The sequence below is a fragment of the Astatotilapia calliptera genome, chromosome 11 (genome assembly GCF_964374335.1).
Source record: "Astatotilapia calliptera chromosome 11, fAstCal68.1, whole genome shotgun sequence".
NCBI classification, from domain to species: Eukaryota; Metazoa; Chordata; class Actinopteri; order Cichliformes; family Cichlidae; genus Astatotilapia; species Astatotilapia calliptera.
In genome coordinates this window covers 28630042-28653649 of record NC_137432.1, presented here as the reverse complement: position 1 = coordinate 28653649, position 23608 = coordinate 28630042, and the positions used below count along the sequence as shown (strand labels likewise).

The following is a 23608-nucleotide window of genomic DNA, read 5'->3' as shown; positions in this document are numbered from 1 at the left end:
TTTATGTCGATTCAATGTTTTCATGTTAAAATGCCAAATAACCGATTTTAACATTTATTTGCTCAACAAAACTACTCCAATATAAAACAAGACAGACTGTTAATTGTCAGTTTTCTTAAAGTTGGCTGTTGTTCAGATGGCATAATAATGAGTGGAGAAAGACCCCCCCCCCTTTCTGGTTTAGTGCATATAAAAACAACTCTGTGAATAGCTTCACCATGCAAGTTATTCACCAGTTAAGTTAAATAAGCCTCACAGCTACTGTCACGACCCATTATGTGGGGAGTAGGCGAGACAGCTAAACACCACTTCCACACAATTTAGATGCAATAAAACACTGACAGCTTTTTTATCCACTTCATTAAGCCAGTAATTTCTTATAAAAATCTCCCGCATTAATCCTGCCGATGGTTTCCCTGCGGTTCCTTAAGCTCTCCTCCAACCTTAGCCGCCTTGCTTTGATTCTTACTCAAATAGGCGCTAATTTGAGATAAATTATGCATCCACATGTAGCCTACCCATGCCAAGGAATATAAAGTGTGACACTGTGAAAGATGGTGAATTAAAGCAAAGTGTGATACCTTGACGGACTAATGGCAGATAGGTTAGGCCTGTCAGCCGGATGGTTTGTTGATCTGCATGTCACTTCACATTTGAAGAAGTAGAGAGGTCATGCTTATGATGTTTTGAAGGTCATTTGAAGTCATAGCTATTCCTGGAAGACCTTGCGGTGAGATGAAGAGCCCATGATATACTTAAATGAAGACACTCTAAAAGAATAAACAGAGTCATTTTTAGTTGTCCTTTAATTCCAATATGAATATCAAACATTTTTGATTCCATGCAGGGAAATTCAAGTGTCACAACAGCTGAAATACAAGAACAGATGCACACATAAGTAAGTTCAACAGTCAAAATGTATCTAATTTATCTAAATATGAGCATCTTTTATATGCCAGCGTAGCTCGAGAAATTAAAAGGTATTTAATTCTGTATATGCTGACGCGAAGTACACCGAGACAAAAATAGTAGCAAATAAACTGAGGCGGCAACAAAATCTGAATACAGAAAAAGCACTTGAGGGAACAAAAATTGTCTGGTGGTTAACGTGTCTCATGCCTGCAGACAGCTTAAAAAGCAGCTATTGCACTTGTACTGTAGCAGCAAAAACAAAGCGTGCTTCTAATAATGCAAAACCTGGATGTGTGCACTTCATCCCGAGCAGGTGTATTTATTGTCAGTTTGCTGGAAAAAAAAAACAACCCAAAAACCTCTCTTCATTTACCCAGGCTGAATTTAAAGTGACTGAAGTAAACTACATGCAATCAAGATATTGGTAAAATAATATCCATGAGCTACTGTTTACTGGAACACCTGGGTCACCTCGTGTCCACTCTGTATCACAGTGACTGAAAAGAATCTGTAGATGGGGCTGTTGTCTGCTGTTTCAGCTGCCGTCTCTCGCTCTTTGGCCGGTCTTTCTGCTCCGTGGTGCAGGCAACATGGAGATCAACATCACACGCGGAGACCTTCCAGTCAGAGAGAGCTGGAGAAAAAGGAGACTGTGGGGAAGTTGAGGAAGCAGCAGAGAGCGAGCCGTATGATGTACAACTGTAATTTAGCGCTGCAGCAGGTCTTGAAATTGCCTTGCTTTATCAAAGGCAACACTCCTCCTTCCCCTGTCCCTAATAAGTAAGCTTAACTAATAATGAAATAAAGCGAGCAGAACATACTTTTGCCTGTGATGTCATGCCCACTTCCGCACGCCGGTCCGCCCATCATCTCAGATCTCTTAGTATCATTACGACGACGATATTGCTATTACGTTCTTAATAAAACTCAGTCAGCGGTGTGCTATCTCCCATCTTTACATTTTATTAACCATGCTTATGAGAGATGAGGGAAAAATGATGTGGCTAAGTAAGACGTCGCAGATAGGTGACAGATGTAATACAGGCTACACTGGAGCTCCAGTGAGAACAATTATCCAGCATAGACAAGGCAAGCTGGTGCTGAGATGATCTGACATCAAAAACTGTAAGCAAGGCAGTTAGTAGCACGATCATAGCAGTTCGGCTTTGCTTATAGTCAAAACTGGAGTTCCTAATAACGTGTAATACAAATATGAACTGCTCCAAAATATGCACAAGGCATCTTGTAAATCACAAAAACCAGATGCCTAGTCGTGTAACAGGATAAAGGGTGTTCAAAAGTTCTTTGTTTCTACCTTTCTTCTTTTAAAAAGATGGCTAACTTAAGAGATTTGTGTGTCTTTGTAATAAATGAATTGGGGTAATTGGATAACAGATTGCCAATCATAACAGAAAAGTAATAAAGGCATTATTTGGACAGTAATTGAGTCAGTAAGTCACTACCTTGGTCCAGCTTCTTTGCTTACTCATTAACTATCCTCCTTCATTTTGGAGGCTTTATTTGTTATCTCTCTGGTACCTAGGTTAAAAAAATCAGTCAGGTGGACAAAGCTTAAGTAAGGAAATACAACTTTCATGGGGATATTTTGGTATCCAATAAAAACCCATCCATGCCAAAAACATCACCTGATTTTCCCACAGCCGACACACAAACAGAAAACCTAGTTTGAGGTTTCTGTTGCAACATATCATTAAAGCAAAACAGACCTGTCATAAGGTGTTCACTGCTTTTTTTTTGAGAAGCTAACCAGTACAGCAAACTGCTCTACTACCCTTAATGTGCAGCAATGGGAGAAGCGGTATGAGGAGAGGGGAAAAGGATAACGACAGTGGAAGTTAGAGGAAGGGACAGGCGTCTCCTGCATTTTCTGGTCAGCTAGCAGAGCGTGGAACGAAGGGGCCAGCGGGCCAGCAGCCAGCTAATGGGGACCAGCAGTGAGCACGGGGCCAGGGACAGCGCTGACAAAAGGAACAGCGACAGATGCCATTATCTCAGCCTCATGCAGATACAATGGAGCTGGACAACACGGGTCCTGACACTTGCAGACATTTGTGAGCGAGCGTGTGGGCCGAGAGAAGGGGGCGTGTGTGTGTGCGTGCGCGTGCGTGCACTGTGAAGTTAATAGAACACGATGGAGGAGAAGTGGATTATCATGGAGACTACAATTTCTTGGTAACACTCTGAGCTCCGCTGCACCCCTTGCATGCATGCGTGCATGCGCGTATGCAATTCACGTGTGTATTTGAGTATAGCCTACATGACCTCATCTTGTTACAGAAAGACAGCTGGATCAGTCACCCATCACTTGCTTAGAATTCAGGGGCATCGTGGAAAGCGCACCACATTTGGTTTCATATTTCTCTGGGTGCTACTCTTGGACTTAAATTATGCAGCGTTCACTTCAACCAAGGATGTTCTGGTCATTTGGACAACCAAAAACGTGTCAGGGTGGGGTTTTCGAGGGGTGGGGGATATTAGCTGGCTGTGGTGATGCTTTTAGCAGGATTGGCAAAGGCAGAGAAGGGCTGTTAAGCAGCAGTTTTTGGGAGGGATAAGAAATGTGAGCTTTAGCCAGTGTAGTGCAGTGACATGGGACAGCGTTATTGACTGTGGCGGTGCATGCTGACAGTGGATTGTCAGCCCCTGCAGTCATTTGCCAGACTGAGCGAAAGCAAGGATCAGAGTTCTTGGAGCTTAGAGAACGAGAGAAAAGAAAGTGAGACAGGGAGGGATGGCACGGAAAGGAGAGCAGAGAGACTGGCAGCCATACAAATGCAGGAATATAAACATAATACACACACAAAAAAACACACACACACAAACACACACTGAGATGTGGGCACCCCGCAGAGTGTCTGACACTGATGCTGCCAGACTAATCAGGGTACTCTCCCACTCTTTCACTTGCTCATTAGTGTTAGAGGAGAAGCCAGACAGTTGTGACGTTGCAACGAGGTTTTGTCTTGCCGTTGTAACCATGTTTGGTGTGAGAGGGTAAGCAGTGATTTTAAAAGTGTTTGAAACAGGTCCGTGACATACTTTGAATGCACTCTCACATGATAGATTGAGTGGTAATATTTTTTGTTGTCGTTCGCTATGTAGAAGCTGTCTGCTTTAATAGAACAGTAACTTTAAAATACAATATCTGAATACTTTTTACAGACTTGTAGCATCTCATCCCTGTGTAAGAAGGAATTTGTGTGGCTGCAATGATTCTGAAGGCAAAAAGCTGACCAGTGAAATCAACAGAGGCCGAATATCTCAGATTCAAGAGAATATTGGAAAAAATCTGATATTTTTTTCCATCTATTGCTTGAGAAATTTTTCATATATTCAAGCCACCCTTGACTCGTGAAGGCATTATTTTAAAATTCAAAACAGAAAAAGGGGGTCCAGGTGAAGACCTGCAGGAAAGCTATGACCAGGACACAGCGTTATGTTTGTGCCTAAAGTGCTTTCTAATTACTTAACATAACTTTATTTTGTCATTTTGGCCAACACCTTTGACATAATGTTTTGCCATTTGAGGTGTGGTGTATTCATTTTGTGACATATAATTAATACAAAGTCCCTAGTTTACATGATGAGGTTTTAGGTCAGATTTGCTGACCTTATCATAACTGTTTTGCTCTTCAAACTAAACAAAAAAATGTATCAGCCACAGGTTGTGTTTTGTAACAGTTTATCTCAAGATGTTTGTTTGATGTAACCTGTTTTAGTTAAAAAGGATGCATAAATCCTGAGATTTATGCATCCTTTCATATCAATCCACCGGTAACAAATGGAAAAAAATCATTTTTATAGGACTTTATTAATTCTTGAGAACACAAGGGGTTAACAAGTGACAAGATTCCAAAAGACCCTAGACCCTTTCTAAAAATAACATTTGAGGGAAAACCTGCTCGTGCATTAACCAGTGTGTCAGCAGTAAATCCTTCACAACACTCTCACACAAACTGACTTTATTAGCCGTTCCATTAATGCCCGTCTGTTTTTTTTATGTTTTCCCTTTACGGTCCCAGCATGACTTATACAACCACAGGTTTGCTTTTCGTGATTTGTTGCCCCTAAATGGAATAACAAGAGCAAGAAGAATACCGAAGCGGCTACTGCCAAGACATTACAAAGGCTGCTCGGCGCTGAACGGCACAAGGCAAAAGACTAGCGTTGTTATAGCTGTCAAAAAGGCCTCTGAGAATGCCCGCACCGAAGTGCGTTTAAAAGTGATGGAGTGGGCTTGAGTAAAGAGAGTTGGGAGCTTTTAATGCAACAGAACATAAGAAAACAAAGATCCTAAGGTCATATTTAAGTGTGTTATTGACTGGGGCAAAAACAAATCTAAACACAACTCATACACAGTACTTTAAAAGCTTAAACTAACTCAATAAAACTCACGTAGTTGAATGTGGGACCACTGAACAGCAGTCATAAAAAGAAGGTCTTTAAATAAACCAATAAAATGTATATTCAGATCTTAGGGAGAAGTACAGAAAAAAATCAAGAGTAATGATGCAGAAAACTCCCCCTTTGTCTGGCATATTATTACATATCGCATTATTGATTTTTACTGAAGCATCAAGTAGTGTTTTCGTCTCACAACCGTGTCTAACTGCTTTATATACTGTTAATATAGTCAAGCAATCCCAAAACTACAAGTTAGGTCATGAGTTATATCGGAGACAGCCTGCGATGATTAATGTGGAGCAAAAAGGGCTTCCTGCTCTAATCTGTATTCATTTTTCTAAGACCTGCAAATTAAACAGCAAGAATTCAACACATTAAACGATTTCCCTTTGGGTGCATGAGTTTTCTGTGCATCCCAAAAGAGTTGCAAATTGTTCTTGAAGTTTTACACCGTGACAATGCTGCTTTTACTATATGTTATTAATGATAGGGTGGGGCACAAAATAGGACTGTGTTAGAGTTTCAGGATATTAATAAGAAAAGAAAGTTGAATGAAACCAGCACTTGGGTCCAAATAGAAAAACCTAATAAATGCAGTGAAGGAAAAAAACTATATTGGAGAAGAAGCATAAAGTCATTGAAAATGCCTTTTTCAGAGTTTCAAGGAACTTTGGTGCAGAAAGTTATGCGACTTATAAGAAAGGCAATGGGCATGGATACTAAAATAAAAATAGTGCTTCCATTTATGAATAGATGGACTTTGGAGGTGGCAGATGATCAAAGCAGCCAGATGATCAGACTGTAGATGGCTGAGAGAGCAGGGGTCGCAGGGTTATGTTTGTCTTTGGACACTGTGCACACTCTTGACTGGGTGCTCACTTGTTTCCCTCCCAGAAAACTTTGGAAACTTGGGAGTAGTTTCTGACTTTCGTCCCTCCTTCCTTCTTCCCTTCCCTGTTTCCTTTCCCTCTACCACTCAATCTGGGAGTCATGCTAATGACCCCGCTGTCTGCCCTGGCAGTTTCTCATAACACAACTTATCAGCACAGAGCAGGAGTATGGGTATTTTTAAACTCTCTTGCACACACACACACGCACTTACATGCATATACTTTCTTACTATTCAGTAGACTCGCGGGGAACCTGCGCTGAGGTCCAGATTGAAAATGTGATGTGTGCTAATGCATTCAGAACAGAGGTGAGGTTGGTCCTTTCCTTTTCTGTAAGCCAGCAGTGGGAACACCAGCCCCAATATGGTAAGCTAGAAAGGCGAGCACATTACAGTGGCTGAGTAATGAGAACCATGGAGCTCCAGTCATTCCCACATTCACACACACACACACACACAGAGGCTGGTCTGTGGGAGTGTGTGAAGCAGTATAAGACTCCAGCAGAGTAGTACCAGTGCTATCCTCTCCTGATGGTGATGCTGTGTGAAGTGCAGAGCTGTTCGACACAGACTCCAGCTGCTGCTGCCCTGTATTCAAATGGCACCACAAGACATCGGCACGCTGTCTCTTGGTTCTTATTAGACTCAGCCTCTCACTCTTTTTGTCTCTTGTCTTTTTTTTTTGTTTTTTCTTCTCCCAAACCTCTCAACTTATGTACACCCGCGGCATCCCACTTTTGCTTTGCTTCCCCCCCTCTCTCTCCGCCTCCCCTTTTCTTTACTTCTTTCCTCTTCTTGTCATGTGTTCTGTGCTCTTGTGACTGTTAGGCATCAATTTGTGGCACATCAAAAGATGTGGAGGGGGAAAAGAGGATGCATGGGGAGAGAAGTTTATAAGTATTCTTAATTTATTTGCTGAGTGCCTTCAAAGGAACATCTGAGAATCTCAGCGCTTTATTTATGTCAATTGCTGTTTTGTTTTGTTTTTTGTTGCTTTTTTTATTCCACAGTCATGCAACTTTTACTTGTAAAAATCGAAGTGGGATCAGTCAGGGTGTGTACATGTGCTAAAAATACACATTGTGCATGCAGTACATGTCAGTGTGTGCATTTGTATTTGTGAGGGGGTGTTCTGTGACAGCAAACATTTTCACGAAGCGTAATAGAGAGGTGAGACACTGGAGTTTGCAGCATGCTGGTTTTCCACTTTATCACGTGCACTCAGGTCCACACAAAGTACAAACAATGAGTCAGCCTTATATAAAGTATATGAGGGATGTATGTGTGCAGGATTATGGTGCACTGTTGGTTATCTAAAGTTTGGAAATAATGTTTAAACAACACATTTACACATTTCGAAACCTTGAAAATGTATTCACAAGTTATATATAGTCACACCGACATATTCTTGCTTACTGTAACATGTTGAAAACTACTTTTAGGGAATTTTATCTTAAAAAAATGACAATATTGCTATGTAAGATGCCTACTGAAGGGGAATTGCTTTATATATATATTTCACACATGGTGTCAATAGGATCTATATGCTTAAAGGATGAACAAATTTATATAACTGAAAGAAGCAAGATGAAGGAAATTCAAACATGAAAAGTAACAACAAAAAATAATTCATAATTCAAGTTTCCAAGAGGTAATTATTATTATAATTAAATAATCAATTTCATCACTTAAAGCATTAGAAATAATGAAAAAAATACAGGCCCATCAGACTAATGCCTGGTAAGTAAAAATACTTAATTTTTTGCTTAAAAAATAAATAAATAAAATGCTCTATAGCGCAATAAAAAAGGTAACTTACACATAATGTATCGCTCAATATTGGAATACGATTATTAATGTCACATTTGAATGCCAAACCACTCTGCATTTAATTATTTGTTATTATTCATTTCCGTCTCTTTTCTACAGGTCACCCCCAACTGGTCTGGCAGATGACCGCCTGTCCCTGAGCCTGGTTCTGCCAGGGTTTTCTTCCTGCTAAAATGGAGTTTTTCCTTCCTGCGGTTTTCTCTGTTTTCTTTATATTATTGTAGGGTCTTTACCTTACAATATAAAGTGCCTTGAGGCTATATGAATTAAATTCAATTGAAACTGGACAACAACAAACATGAAGGGCACATAGAAAAAAGGAGTGTAGAGAGTGGAGTAACGGCATACTGGATGCAGGTGGTCTTATGTAGCAATAGTGAGTTTAAAGACTTACCTGTTCTTCACCTGTTTCTCACTTGAACCGGAAAACAGACGTGATGAATTCGAAGCTACCGGTAGCTGAAAAATGAAGTTGACCTCTGGTGAGTGCGCATGCTCGACGGCTGCCTGAGCTAACTTTACTAAAATGTTAGCACAATAAGCTAGTTTAAAAAGTCCTCGGCAGAAAGCCTGAACTTCTTGTATTAAAAATGGAACTTGCACAATATATAAGGACAATCTCCTCATCAAAAAACACTAAGGCTCTCAAGACTGTTAACATCTGTAACCGATTGAAACTGCTAACTTGATTTTGGCTCTTGCAAACTTTTGTTTATTTATGTTCCCCTTAATTTATTTTATTTTTTGTACTCACTTTTGTCTCACTGTCCTTGTCACTCTTTCTGTTCCTCATTGTACTACCACAATGTTATCTTTTATGTGATTCCTGTTTTACTTGACTGTATGTCTATAATGTGATAAATAAAGTTTAAAAAAAAAAAAGCTAGTTTAATATCAGTGTGTGTAAGCTAGCAAACCAACAGTCAGACTACGATGTAAATAAATGAGAACCACAGACCGGAGTAAAGTTTAGCTCTGAGGGTGGAGAGTGGACTCTGGCTCCAACCAGCAATACTGACGGGATTACTGTGTATTTCACAGGTGGATGCTGTCATCACCAGTATTGAAAGACGAACAAGGCTAAATTCAACTTTAAATAGACTACATGGTGCGTTTTGGTAAGTACTCTGTAGTGACGTTCAACTAATTCCCGTTAGTACACTGTTTGTTGGGTTAATTGTTAGTTTTTTTGATATAATTGTAGGAAATAAACTGATAATTAATCCAACAATGATTACAGTAACTACAGGATAGTTAAATAAAACACTGATTGGGTAGTTCGGATGCTATTAATTGTATCTTTTTGTCAAAGAGATACATCTAACAGTAACTTACTAACTAATATGGCTGATTCAGGCTAGCTGCTTTGGTCTAGTTGACCAAAAGATGTCTTATTTCCTATTTTTTAATTTCCTATCACAGTAAAATGCAAAACAATTTCTGCAATCTAAAAGAGACAGAAGTTACCAAAGAAAATTTCCCCCAATCTTTTCTGAACTCACTGAAAAACCAAACTGGACTAAAACAGCAGAAAACAAGCAAAACAAAAATAAATTTTGTTTTGAATTTGATAATATCTTCTAGTAGAGCTGTGCCAGCTGTGAAATTTTAGATCAGTACCCATGTTTAAAATAATAATTTGCCCAGTAGCAGAAAGTCTTGAAGGATTTCCTCAATTCTTTCATATTTGGAAATTCGATCCACAAACCTGTTGGAACTTAACACAAAACAGCATACAGGGGAATATTGGACAGTATTGACTTACTTTGATTTTTTTAATGTGCTATCCCATTTTTTTGCGCTATCATGCAAGATCACTGCTTGAATGTTGGCATGTTCAGTGGCGTTCAAAATGTCTTTAATTTGGTTAATTTAGTATCTGCTGTCACTTGGCGTGCCTTGCATAGTGGCTGAGTGGAGTTTGCAGTGAGAGGACACCTGAACTGTTTATTATTTCTGAGGCAAAAATAAGATGGAAAACCTTCAGTCAGCACTCAGTCCATCTGAGCCAGACTCATTTTAAAAGACAAGCAGCTCTTCCACTGAAGGATCCAGGGTCACCAGTATATGCTAATAGGAAATCTCTGTGGACTTGCAGTTTCTCATCACATAACCCATCTGCACAACACAGTGGCTGTGTATTTTAGACTCTGCTGCAGCCTGCCTTCCTCTCTTCCTCCCTGTCTTTCTCTCTCCCCTCTTCTGTCTTACTGTCTTTTCTCAGACTCGCATATATGTGGTGGGTTGAGCACAAGCAAGAGCACCTAAACTCACACACACAAAGTGCGCACTCACGCACACACACATACACACGCGCACACAGCAGGAGTGGGGCCTGCAGCTCCTGGGTGTTTTGTGGGTTGGATTCACACCGATGCTTTCTCTGACTGCACTATTGTTATTTAAATGTGGGAGGGCGATCAGCAGCAAGCATTAATGGCATCCTCAGCACTGCGGATTCTGCACAAGACACACACACTTGCACGCACAAAAGCGTACGCACATAGACATGCACACGTGCACGTGCGAGACTCACACTTTCACGCAAACCTTGTGGATGCACCTTGAGGGCCATATGAATAACAAATACCTCTGCCATCTGCAATACCACAGAGTATTCCCGACCATTTCGGCACATTAGTCAGCAGTCCTTTGACTTAGGCTCTCCACGCACTACTTGGTGTATTAGCAGCAATCTCCCTCGCCACGATACGCTGCGTTTAAGAAAGTGCAGTTTGAAGAGAAGTTTGTTTTCTAAGCTTAAACTTTATGTCGCTGCCGATCTGACCTTGTCCTCTCGAGTTTGATGTAATGGGAGGTGCTTGAGTCATTTGCTGCGGCGATGTTTTGTTCTGTCAAGGCCAATCTGAGCCCGGCTCGAATACCTGTGGTGATGGTATCGTTTTAAACTGGTGAAGACCTCCCCCACCTCCCCGACACTGCCAGACCAAATGGGATTAGACAGGCACCCCTGGCCATTAACACTTGATCCTTACCTGATTTCTTTCTCCCTAGGAAACCACGGCTGAAATAGTCAGACATGTTGCCTTTCGATTCCACATGATAAAAGATGTTAGTTCAGAACTGTGGCAAGTGAGTCCAGTGGTGTTATAATGCAGCAAAATGAATTTGGAAGAAAGTTTTGTCGTCTTCCAAGTTCATAATGTAGTAGAAATTATATGCAGTGGAGTATTTTTTTTTTAAGTTGCAACACAATATTTGAATTTGAGGCTTAGCTCAGTACTGTCATTGTTGGTGGTTGTGATTGTTTGACAGAATTTGGCAGTTGCATATATTTTCATGGGCTGAAATTCACCTAGATTTTGGTTATTTTGGTACCCTAACAATTTATTTTCAATGATGTGTAGACACAGATTACTGAGATATACATCAAACTTACCTGCAAGGTCAAAATAGACATAATTGATGCTTTTGTATAGTCCATTTTTGCAGGATATTTCTAGTTTTCGGATGAGTGCATATTATAGGTATTAGACACCAGATTCCCTAACAGACTTGTCACATCCATAGATACTCATTTGGAGATGGTCTTGGAATATTTGTGAATTTCAGTCAAAGCATATATGGCTACAGGTCTGCGAATCCTGCTAAACACCCAAGCTGTCATAATGTTATGTCTGTAGACACTAAGGTTTTGTTTAGATGGCCAACATTTAGGTACACTTAGTAAATTTCACTTATTATTTAAATTGCTCTTTTAAGTATTCTATCAGGGAATTATTGAACAGCTCTCCAAGTTTATCATGTGCAGAGTTTAAGTTGTTAGTGTCCAAACTGTGCGGTATTAAAAACTGCAGCGGCATCTCTACACTTTTGCTCAGCCGCTGCAAAGTTTGTGATATGGGGCTAATAATGTTGTAGCCTGTAGTTATTTACTAAGATAATATCTTTCCCACCTGCACTGAGCAAAATTCTCTTGTTTTGCTCTTTTTTTCCAGCTAAAATTTGAATATGATTTTAGATGCTTCAAGCCTCGCTGAAAGATGTTGATATCACTTAAATGCTGATGTGTTTAGCACTTTTCTAATATCAGTTTTAGGTCAGCTACATCAATAGATCTTTTTTTTGATAGATTACTTTTCATTTTGCCTCTCAGGAATTTGTGTAATTGTTTATGTAATCAATGTTAACGTCAAGATAATGTGAATTTGGTTTATCACAGAACAATTTTTCTCATTTCTGTGTAATTAAATAAGCAGTTATTTAATAATTATTGCTTACAGTATTGGGTTAACTAACTACTTTTGTCTAAAAGAAAGCATAAGAATTAGTAATTACATCTAGTTATTATTAAAAAAAATACTAGAAGGCATTTTTTGTGACAGGAGAGCTGATTTGGAGAGCTGGCAAGCGTTTCTGAGTTTATGAGCACAAGAATCTCCTCGGTTCCTTGGAAGTTTGCGTTTCATCGATGTTGATGTTTAAATGCAAGCGTTTTTGAGGAACATTCACGAATATGTGTTTGTGTGTGTGTGTGTGTGTGTGTGTGTGTGTGTGTGTGTGTGTGTGTGTGTGTGTGTGCGTAAGAGTGCATCTGTGTGAGTCCGAGTGTGTGTTGCAGAGTGTTGTCAGAAGTGATCCTATTTTCATTACTCACTGGCTCAAAGGAGGAGGTGAGGCCCTGGCTTGCAGCAGTGATAAATGCATTACCCCAATAAACCCTGTCTCCACTGAGGTGCTGAATGCTGACACGCACACACACAAAAACACAGACACGAGGGAGGTGGTTGGGGAGGAGGTGGTGACAGAGAGAGAGTAAGAAGGATGTATAGATGGAAGGAGTGAAGAGACAATCAGATAAGGAGAGAAAGACAGTGACAGCTAAGAGGAGATGAGAAAGAGAAGATGGAGGAAGAGAAAGGGAAAAAAAAACAACAGAGGTTGGGATACAGGGGAAAAGTGAAAGGGAAAAGTGACAGGTGCCCAGGAAAACGGAGTGACAGCAGAGAGAGGAGACGGAGGAAAGGATGGAGGCAGACACTAAAGAGAAAGAATGAGAGAGAGTGGAGGGGCAGGTGGAGGGAGTGGTGGGTGCAGAGAAGCAGAAGGTTAGGGGTAGAGGGGTGCTAATGGCTGTATGCAGAGCAGGACTGGAGGGCACGCGGGGGCTTGTGGGAGCAGAGGAGCAGCAGGGTTGGTGGATGGTTTCAGTAGGTATAGATAGGAAGGGAGGTGAAGGATCAGTGGTGTCCAGCTGGCCTCTTCCTCTGCCCCTCATTAGAGTAGCACAGGTCTGTTGAGAATAGTAATCCAGGAGGAGATGAGGTCCATATTCTGTGTGGAGTGTTCATTTCCCCACATGTAGCTTTAAGTTGATTAAATTACCCGTATTCCTGCCTGATCTAACCTACATTAAGAGAAGTTCTCACATATGCACACTCCCATTTTTGGATTCAAACCCAAAAAGCTGAGTTTATTTATCAACGTGCCATCAAATTGAAATATTCTAAATGTCTTCATGTAATATTGATTTCATCCACACACAGCCCGGCGCATTTGGTATCATTAAAATGTGGGCGTCTGCACTAGAAGTGTGGTATTGAACAAAGTTTGGATGCGCAGCACAACTTTGTAGTGATTGACATAAACCTTCAGTACGCCAAAATGTGTGTGTTGTTGATATCATGCATGTTTTTGCTTTTTATTTTGGTGTAGAAACACAGATGTACATGATGTTTAATGTCTTAGGCAGATACACTATATGCGTGTTTATGCATCAGTGTCTGTGGCCAAAAAATGCTTGTGTGGGCATATTATAGGATGAATGTGCGTGCAAAGGCTGTATGGTTAAAAAGTGTGTGTTTAGTAAGAATGCATCTTAGTGTATTTATTTGTAAAGGCAGTTGTTTATGTGTGTGCAGCATATGTGTGTGCATATATGGAATGAGAATATAAAGAATCTGGCCTTGTGTGTATGCAGTGTTTTCATGAATATTTGTGAATGACTGTGGGTGTGTGTGCTCAAACTCCTAATCACCAACTTCCTCCCTCTCTCTCTCTCTTCTTTGCCTCCCAGCCCACCGCCTCTGGTAATGAGGTGAGGGTAGGAGCAGATCAGAACCCTTAGCGAAGTGGACTGGCCCCGTCCTCAGTCGCAGCTACATGCGGGTCAGGCCTCCCTCATTAGCCGCCATCACTGTGACATCACAGGTGAAAGCGGCGGTGTGCAAATTGAAAACACCAAGTTCACCAAATCAAATCAGAACCTGAACAAAGACCTGCCGAGTCTGAGCTTTAAAAAAAGGGGGGGGGGGGGAAGAGAAAATAGAAGAAAGTGTTAAGCAGGTCTTTTAAAAAAAAAAATTTATTTTATTTTTAATGAATTAGAGGAGGAGCTGGATATTGTGTGTTGAAGTAGTGGGAGGGTGTCTGAGAGGGGTGAGAGGGGAGAATACAATTAAAAGAGAGCAGAGAGTCAGGGGGACTGACCTGGTGATGGGAGAGGAGAAGGGGCAGTTCTGAGTGCACGTGAACCACATAATGAAAGGTTGAACTTTTTGTGGCCAGGCTGGCATACCAAATCAACTCACCCTGGGAGTGTTGAGGGGGACAAGAGGGGAAGAGTCCGTAGTGCGGCGTGAGAGAGGGAGGAAGGAGAAATGGAAAGATCAAGTGACCTAAATGAAAGAAGCAAAGGTGAAGGAGAGGCACAGACTTTAACGAGGGACAAGGGAGGTAGAGAGGGACTGAGCATGGGAGGGACAGAGGGATGCAGACCAACTAGCTGAATGAGTAGCGAGGAGGAGGCTGGAGAAGGAAAGGAGGGAGAGACGGAGAGAGCTAGAGGCCCCCGCTATGTGGCTGCCATGGGGGCCTGAGTGACAGAAATTAATAATTAGTGACAATGATTGACAGCACTCCCTCCATCTGCGGCTCTCTGCCGCCTCGCAACGCCTGCCTCCGCCAGCGACCGCGGGCACAATGAGCTCCAGAGGGATTGTGGGAGACGCACTTGATTGACAACTGCCTCCTGGAGAGACGAGGGAGGTGGAGTGGTGGGCTGAGGCAGAGGAGAGAGAAAGGAAGGCGTGAAAGAGAGGAGGGTCGGTGTAGGAGAGGGAGCGATGGAGGGAGAGGTGGGTGAAAGGGGCAAAGAGGGGACAGAACAAGAGAGGGGGGTTGGGAATTTAGGAAGATGGTCAGAGATTGAGGGAAGAAATGCTGCCATCAGCTCCTCTTCTATTATCATCCCCACTTTCTCCATCACACCTAGGGTTGCTCATATTGCCATTCCCTCCTCCACCCTGACACTAGCAGCCTTATGCAAAAGTGACAAATTTACCACAGAAGGGAGGAAATGGATAAATAAAGAGGAGAAAATGAGAAAGCGGGGTTGAGGCCTCGGGTTTCCGTGGTGAGAGGGAATAGCCTGTAAATAGTCATCAGCGGGGAATTTGTCACTCTCTCTGCTTCTGTCCTGTCTCTCTTTTCCTCGCGCCATCCTTCTCCACCCTTCCATCACTCCTGCTAGCCATCCCTACTTTCTTTCTCTTTGCTGTCAGCTGTGACACCACGAAGTGTCTCGGGTTTGCTGTGCGCCTTTTCTTTCTCTGGAGGTGGAAATGCATCCGTGTAGGCATGAAACCTTGTATGACGATGTGCAAACCTCATGACATGAAGTCAAACAAATGTCATTTCTCCAACACATTTTTTCCTCTCCTTTTTCTTTTATCTTTGTTCCTTATCCGCCCCCGTCACATTTTTCTCCTCTCCCTGCCCTGTTTTTTTCCTCATTCATTTCATTCCCTTTTGATACCCTTTTTCATCTACTTCCCTCTGGTGTACCCTTCTCTTCATCCTTTTTCCTTCCATGCCAGACCCATTTCAGCCTGCCATGACATGGCCTGAGCTAATGTGCTCCAGTACGGCTTAATCGCTGCACAGGTCTCCAAGGCTTACTGCTACACACTGTAACAAAGTACACTACTTACCTCAGGGCCACACAGAGAATAGGCTTGTACAGAACACAGCGAGATCCAGTGGGAATCAGTTTCACATCACAACACATTATTGATTTTTTTTCTTCTCTCCCCCCAAAACAGACACGTTTTTCATTGTTGCTGTAACCTAGCTTCCTATCTCTCTGTCCCTTGCAGAGATGGGGAGGGAGTTTAGGATTAAGGTCATGCCCTAGAGGTAAATGCTGTAATGGGTCTTTTTTCCCAGTTTTACTGGTTAACACTTTTTCTACTGAGAATGAACCCATCACTGGTTAGTTTGCACTTTCTTTTTTTTTTGCTATGTCATGTTGTAACAGCTTATACAGCTTTCTCCCAAGACTTCTGCAGCACTGCAAAGAACTAAGTTGGAAAATAATATTTAAAAAATGATTTTAGTTTTCTTTTTTTGTGCAACTAGAGAGACAGAAGAGAACTTAGAAAGAACTCAGAAATCATTAGTTGTGAGGTTGATAAAAACTTTATTATTTTTTGTTGTTGACATTTTACTGTTCAGGTTGACCTGACTGTGAAGAAGGAGATAGGTGTCTGCTCTTTGGGGAGCTTTCTTAGTACATAACTGTCTCAGTTTTTGGCTTTAATGTGTGTTTGTGGGTTAAGAAATGTTTCCTCCTATCCCTCGTTATAGAAAAAGCAGCCAAGTGCTCTCATTTAATTGGTTTTTGTTGAAACATTTGTTGAAAGCAAGTAAATGTCCTTGAACGGCCCGCATCATTTCTTCTTCTCTGTCCATGGCCCAACTGATGCTTGTAACTTTGCAGCAACCCTGTACTCTTTGTACACACACACACACACACACACACACACACACACACTAAACAGACGGCAAAGAGCACGTGGAGTTGACAGCTGGTAACTGCAGGGCCCAGCAGGTGCAGAGTGTGTGTATGTGTGTGAGTGTGTGGTTGGCCCCAGAGGGCCCCTGACTCATGGCCAGAGAGGCAGGCAGAGGTGTGTGTGTGTGTGTATATAATGTGTGTATACATGGTTATAAGGGGGGCCTGGCTGACTGACTAGCCTGGAGTTGACTTCACTTCAGCTCCAGTGATTGATTGCAATAGGCCTGGACATGAGGCGATGTATTGCCCGTGGATACTACCTTTGACTACCTTCATTACATCAATAGCCCTCTCTCGCTCCTATTTCCTGTTTTGTTGTTGTTATTTGTGTGTTCTTATGGCCTTTTACTGAACTTTGAAGAGTTCACTTTATTATGATAATCGGCACCGGACTGCGAACTTTGTGGAGAGACTCACTTGATGAAATGGATCATCGCTTGGATGCAGGAAAAGTTTGACTTGAATGCAGTGAACGTCGAAACTTTCCGTGCACACACCGGAAACTCTTTATCTGTATATCTTCTTTCCTTTACCAGAACCAGCTTGGTCTTGGTCAGTATGCCATTTGATGGAGTGCTCTTTGCCAGCCCGCCCGCCTCTGGCTATGGTGCCATCTTGAAAAGCGCCGCGGCACACACACCTGGCCTGCCGGCTGCGTCTTTGGTCTGCCTCACCTTTTGTCAGCACCATGTTAATGAAGGCCCTGTCAGTGTCCACTGCTTGCACACCGGGGTGCCTTTTAATGAGTTCGCTATTTGATCACTATAGACACCCGGCATGAACCATGTTCCCTTTTTTTTTTTTTCCTTTTCTTTTTTTTTTTCAGATCCCTCATGGTTGCTTCTGCTTCAGTCTTGTATGCATGTTCACAAATTTTGTGTTTGTGTGTGTGTGTGTGGGGGGGGTTAAAGGGAAAGGAGACAAGGAGGTCAGCTGATTGGGACTAGTTTATAATAAAAGGGGAGGGTGGTTGTCTTTTAAAAGAAGGGGGGAAAAGAAAAGAAAATTATTATTTTTATTCCCCCCTCTCTCTATACCCAAGTGAGTCGTGGCTCTCTCTTTTCAGGGGTAGATGAAAGCAGCTGGGCGCAGGGCTTCCAACAAAAAGTGCCAAGCGATCACAAACAAACCTTCAGATGAATCACATCAAAGGCGCTGCCCCAATTGTTAGCCCTCTCATATCTGCGGAAAATTGGCTCATTAAGGGCAAAAAATGACATTGTTTACATTAGCCGGGGCCCTGATTAGTGCTAGCCATGTTTGTTGTGTTGCTCTGCTGTCCGCTTACCAACAGACCACTTCAGCCGCTCTGCACAATCGCTCCTTTGAAGGCTTTCTTTCTGTGGAAAAAAAAAAGGAGATAGAAAGAGTGAGGACAACAACAACAACAACAACAAAAAGAAATGGAAAAACAGAGTGGAAAAATACACCAACATACACACACAAACACATACAACTGCGTTTGTGAACCCACACAAATGGACATGATAGCTTTTTCTCTCTCTCTGCCTCTCTGCTCTCCTCTGCTTATTGGCTTTTCTCTCTTTAGGACTAATTAGGTTGCTTGTGGAAATAAAGGTGATAGGAGAGGACAGTTGGGCCAATGATGAGTCTGTTTGTGCTGTAATTGCACTGATAAAGAGGCTAGTGTTGTTGGCGGCAAAGAAAAGAAAAGAAAGAGCTTGACAATGAAACGCCCGGGGCTCTTCTTTGTGGCGACGGCTGCGTATCTGTGAAAAGAACACCTTTTGTGGAGCAAAGCTTTTGTAAACTGGGATGATTTCTAATCTGTGGAAAGTGCTATGTGTTTTAGACAGGCATGTGTGTGTTTGATCTCATAGATCTAAGGTGTAAGGGTCCTTATACCTTCTCATCTACTACTTGAACTTGTTTTTTCGCTCATCTGCCCTTTTAAAAAAAACAAAACAAAACAAAGCTAAACAAACAAAAAGCATCTAGACACTGTGGAATCATTCAGCGCTACAAAAGAGATGAAATTAGACTGTTTTAATTTCTAATCACCTCTGCACAGACCCTGTCTTGTTGCATGCTATGCCATGTTATATATGCACAGAGAAAGCTGGACTGTGTTTGTATATTCTTTTTTATGGCGTGCTTGAACAGATGCCAAGATTCATAAAAAAAACCACGGCTAAGACTTTGTATAAAGGTCATGGCCTATAATGCATTATGAACACACTCATAAGATATTATAATGGAATTATGGGGCTGGATATAAACTGAACTAGCATGCCCAGAAAGCTTAAATATGAAATGAGCGTTTCAACTGCTCCAATCCACTGCTGGCATGTTTTACAGAACCACAGTGTGGTTGTTAGGCTGTTATAAATTGTTAATAACAAGCTGTCTGTATGTATGTTTAATATGCCAGGTATCTTAATACACAGGCTGACAGCAGCAGTGGCCTTGCTCAGCATTTATTGCAGCTATTACAAATCATAAGAAATGCAAAGAAACAGTAAGACTGGGAATGAAGACAAGATAAATACAGAATAATATTTATAGCCGCAGAGTTGAGAGTACCACAGCCACCTGACCGCTGCTATCTCAGTATCTAACAGGTAGGTTTGCTTGCTATTGTCATCCTTGAACGTGGCACCTGTTTGGTGTCTTTAGTCAGGCGCAGGATAGTTTGTTGGGCAAACAAAAACGAGTGACAAGCTCACTGCTGTGTATTTTCCACGGGTTTCTGTGATCTCTACAAACACTTTTCTCTTTCCATGAGAAGGTTTGCACACAAATTGTGAACTATGCTCCTCTTTTTTGTTTTTCTTTTTTTGGTTGAGTGTAACTAATCAAAGCAAGTGTCAGTGATCGTTACCATGGTAACATCAGTCTTAAGCTTTACTTAGCCTGGGGGTAAGTTGTCAATATTTATTTTGTGCTAAATTAAGACAGGTCTAGCCCTACAGGCCTGTCTAAAGTATCCTTGTGAAACCATCAAACCGTCCATTCTCTTCCACTTATCCAATTCAGGGTCACCAGGGGGATGGACTCTGGTATTTGACACTAGGTATTTGACACATGGAGGTAAAAAGCATTGGGAATGCTGAACGTATAAAACCTTGTGCCTATTATATTAGCTATTATGAGACCTTTCATCTCATTTTACTTGAGTAAATACAGATGCTGGAGTTTTAGTTTTTTTTTTTACGAAGCCCTCACATATTTGGCCCTTACACCCAAGGAGGAAGAGAACAACCGATAGTTGGAATGAGGTTCAAAGCTTTTTGTATTCCTGCTAAAAAAGCAACTTAATTGACACCTCAATTCGAAGGTACGGACAGACAGTTCTCCAAGATGCTTGGAAGACATGGGTGATAAAGAAAAGAAAGACCTGCATGTGGTCTTTCTAGACCTAGCCAGTGCATTTGGGTCAGTGCTACATGAAGTACGGTGACTGCATATGATTTCTCAAGCGTTCCAGAGAGCATAGCTGACTAAGCCTTGAGAGGATGTCACTGAGGAGGCAGATGAAAGGCAGAAACTGTGATACGTAACCATAGCCTTTATATTGTGCTATGCTCTCATGGATTTTAACATCTGGTCTTATTAATCAGTCGAATTCAGAACTTATGAAGAAAAAGGTAGAACAGGTCATCCAGTAATCAAAGGGTTGGCGTTTCAATCCCTGTATGGCTAAGCCTCCAGTCTGCATGCCTAAGAAGCTTTGGGATGCTGAACCCCAAGTTGGTCTTCTATGCATTTATATGAATGTGCGTGAATTTTAGATAGAAAGCAGTTAGGCGTAGAAAAAGTGCTTGTATAGGTGAATGTTGTAGAAAAGTACTATTTATCAATCAGGCTGTTTACTACTTTTGCCAATTTCTCCAAGCTTTTCCTCCTGTCTCTGTATCAGTTGCCCTCAAACAGTGATGAGGGACAAGTTTGTCCTATTTTTGATTGTCAGTAACATCAGGAGAATGCAAAATTTGTGGGAGAATAGTCACAATGTGTCTGAAGCATTTTTTTCCCAGCTGAAGTCGTACATGTGGATTTACTTCTTTGTATGTTGCCAGGTTCAAATTCATTCAGTCTTTCTTTTAACACAGACCATGAAACGTCTGCGTATTGTTTCCTATTAAAGTACTTATAATGTATTATACACAAAACATTCATAAAAAACTGTTATCATGGATGCACTCCCCCCACCCACAAAACAAAACATGATTTTCATGCGCAAGAATTCTGTGATCATCTCTATCGTTTGAGTCCGAGACTTTTTTGGCAAACTACTTCCAACAAGTTCCCGCAGTGACACGTTTGACCTATTAAAATTCAGGGGAGGACATTTCATTTATCTTAGCTTGGTCTGGCAGCAGTGAGAGAACAAGACCGTGCATGACAAAAAAAAGATGGAAAAAACTTTGGGAGTAAAACTTCAAGTTATGGGTGAGCAGGTCAAGCTGCACTGCTAACGACAGCCACCGACCCCGAGCTCGCCCTGCGTTACCCTTCACCTTCCTCTGCTCCCCAGCCCAACTCACCTTTGCCCTGGGAGAGAAATGGAGTCTGAGATAGAAGAGGAGGGAGGATTGAGGGAAGGATGGAGAAGAGATCCCCCTCAACATAATGATAACCGCAGAGATCTGGCCACCGTCCCCCACCGGCCCCTGGACACTCAGCCCCGCGGCCCCCAGGTCAGCTCAGCACATTATACTCGCTCTCTCCTCCTGAACTCTCTGACTCTACATTTACATACCCACCACTTTTTTTCCCTCTTACTTTTTCTTTTTTTTCTAGTTTGCTATATTTCACCTCCTTTTTTTTCACTACACCTCATTTTCTTTTCAGTTTCTCCCTGAACTCCTCCCTTTCTCCTCTTTGTCTTTTGCATTTCATCTGTGCAGACCATGCGCTGTGCGTGTATGTGTGTGAGTGTGTAATAATTACCATTTAGAATACTAGTAGATCTCTGAGGGAGGGAGCACAAGTTTGCCAACGCTCAGGCATGGTGGGAGCTGTTTGGTTTGTGTTTAGGTGCCCTTGGTGTGCTCTGCAGAGGAATCAGAATTTCCTTGACTTTTGACCGTTGTTCTCCCCAGGGGGGCGGCGGGTGGGATAAAAGGGCACAGACTGACTTCCATTTGCCGTTTAAAGACCCATATGGAAAATATAAATTGGTAGCAGCAGGAAAGACTGAAACCATTGGCATTCCGGGCATCCAGCATTTGAATTCATGAGGTTGTGTTATGTCTCTGCCCACTTCTCGATTGGAATATTTAAGAACGCGTCACACGGGGAAAGATGGATAGAGATGTCGGCAGTGCTTGCTTCTGTCATTGTTTTTTGTCCGAACCTCTTTCTGAATATTTACTCTGTTTCTTGGTAATATCTGATGCATAAACAGAATAAATGTTGACAGCTACGATGAGTTGATTTAGGATCAACAGAGTGCTTTCTATATTTACAAATTGCTGAAGCCTGGGGAAAAGCTTGTACATCCAAAATCTTGTTTGTTTTTATACATTTATTGGTGACATCCGGGAGATGTGCTCATCAAGACAAACTTACATAATGTTCATCATTAAGGAAACATAACTAGTGGAAATAAGTCGGCAGCAAACTATTTCCACAACAAGACATCTTGATCTTTTCTACAGTGTTTACTTGTTTTCAAAAAAGTGTAATCCTTCTAGTTTTTAACCCTTAACAACCTATGAATGACCTGCTCTCTGTTCATTTTTTACGAGCTGACGGTCTGGCGGCAGTGAGTGTTGACGTCAGCCTTTTTTTTGTTTTTTGTTTTTGTTTTCTAATCTGCATTGTTTTCATTTAAACTGATGTCAGCATTGTTAATTTGGAAAATCTAATGTAGTATATTAAACTGTTTGTGTCATTGTGCAGTCGTATAATGTTGTATTGGAAAACATAATGCTTTAAAGGGCTCAAAAAAGACCCAGTAACTAGTATGTTGTTTTCAAGCTTGGAGATGATCCAATGGAAACTAATGCTTTTTACTAATTCGTGTAACCCTGACCTTGTACCTTGAAACATTGCGTATATATATATGTATGTATGTATTTTTTTTATCTTTACCCATATGACTTGAGCTGAATTTGCCGAAGCTGCTATAAGTTTCAAAAATACCGGCAGCCACCAATGCTGCATATATCCTGTCTGTGCAGTTTGCAAAGTGCTGATGTTGTGTTCGTAGGATCTTGTATTTTTGTGCAATAAAAACAAAAGTAATGTCCATATCGCCGCTTAAAGACAAACAACAACAAGCTTAATGATAAAGAAAGAAAAAAGCATTGATATATTTTTTCTCTGTTCTATCTGCCTGTTTTGTAAATAATTCTTGAACTGTTATAATATAAGTAAAAAAATATAATTGTAATTTGATTACTGAATGTAGTATTTAGTTATTTAGGATTTAGTATAGCTAGTGTAGTTCAATTATTGTGTTACTAAAAATAGTAATGTGATCACAGTAACTCATTTTACCCAACACTTACAGTGGACAGTAAATTAAAAAAAAAACAGAATAATAATTGTAATAATTTGTCTGTCTAAAAAAAAATTGATGTATTATTTCATTTATAGGTTTTTCAGCTATTTCTTTTGCGAAAGAACTCAAGATTTTTAAATATTTTTTTCCACTTAGATGGCCACACTATGTCGAAATAACCCGTAACTAGTTGATAAAAAAAGCAACACTTCCATGCAACACATTTACGGATGCCATGAGGCAGTGTCATGTTGACACTGTA

General features: G+C 41.2%; 2 long non-coding RNA genes across 2 annotated transcripts; one reads left to right on the top strand and one right to left on the bottom strand.

The window, feature by feature from the left end:
* Positions 1–801: 801 nt before the first annotated feature.
* On the bottom strand, positions 802–8956 carry LOC113032742 (uncharacterized). The gene is made up of 3 exons (XR_003273922.2): positions 8811–8956; positions 8451–8515; positions 802–1546 (listed from the first exon to the last, which is right to left on the bottom strand). It is a non-coding gene; the product is annotated as an uncharacterized LOC113032742 (long non-coding RNA).
* Positions 8169–23176, top strand: LOC113032743 (uncharacterized). The gene is made up of 3 exons (XR_003273924.2): positions 8169–8538; positions 9098–9174; positions 21373–23176. It is a non-coding gene; the product is annotated as an uncharacterized LOC113032743 (long non-coding RNA).
* Positions 23177–23608: the final 432 nt, after the last annotated feature.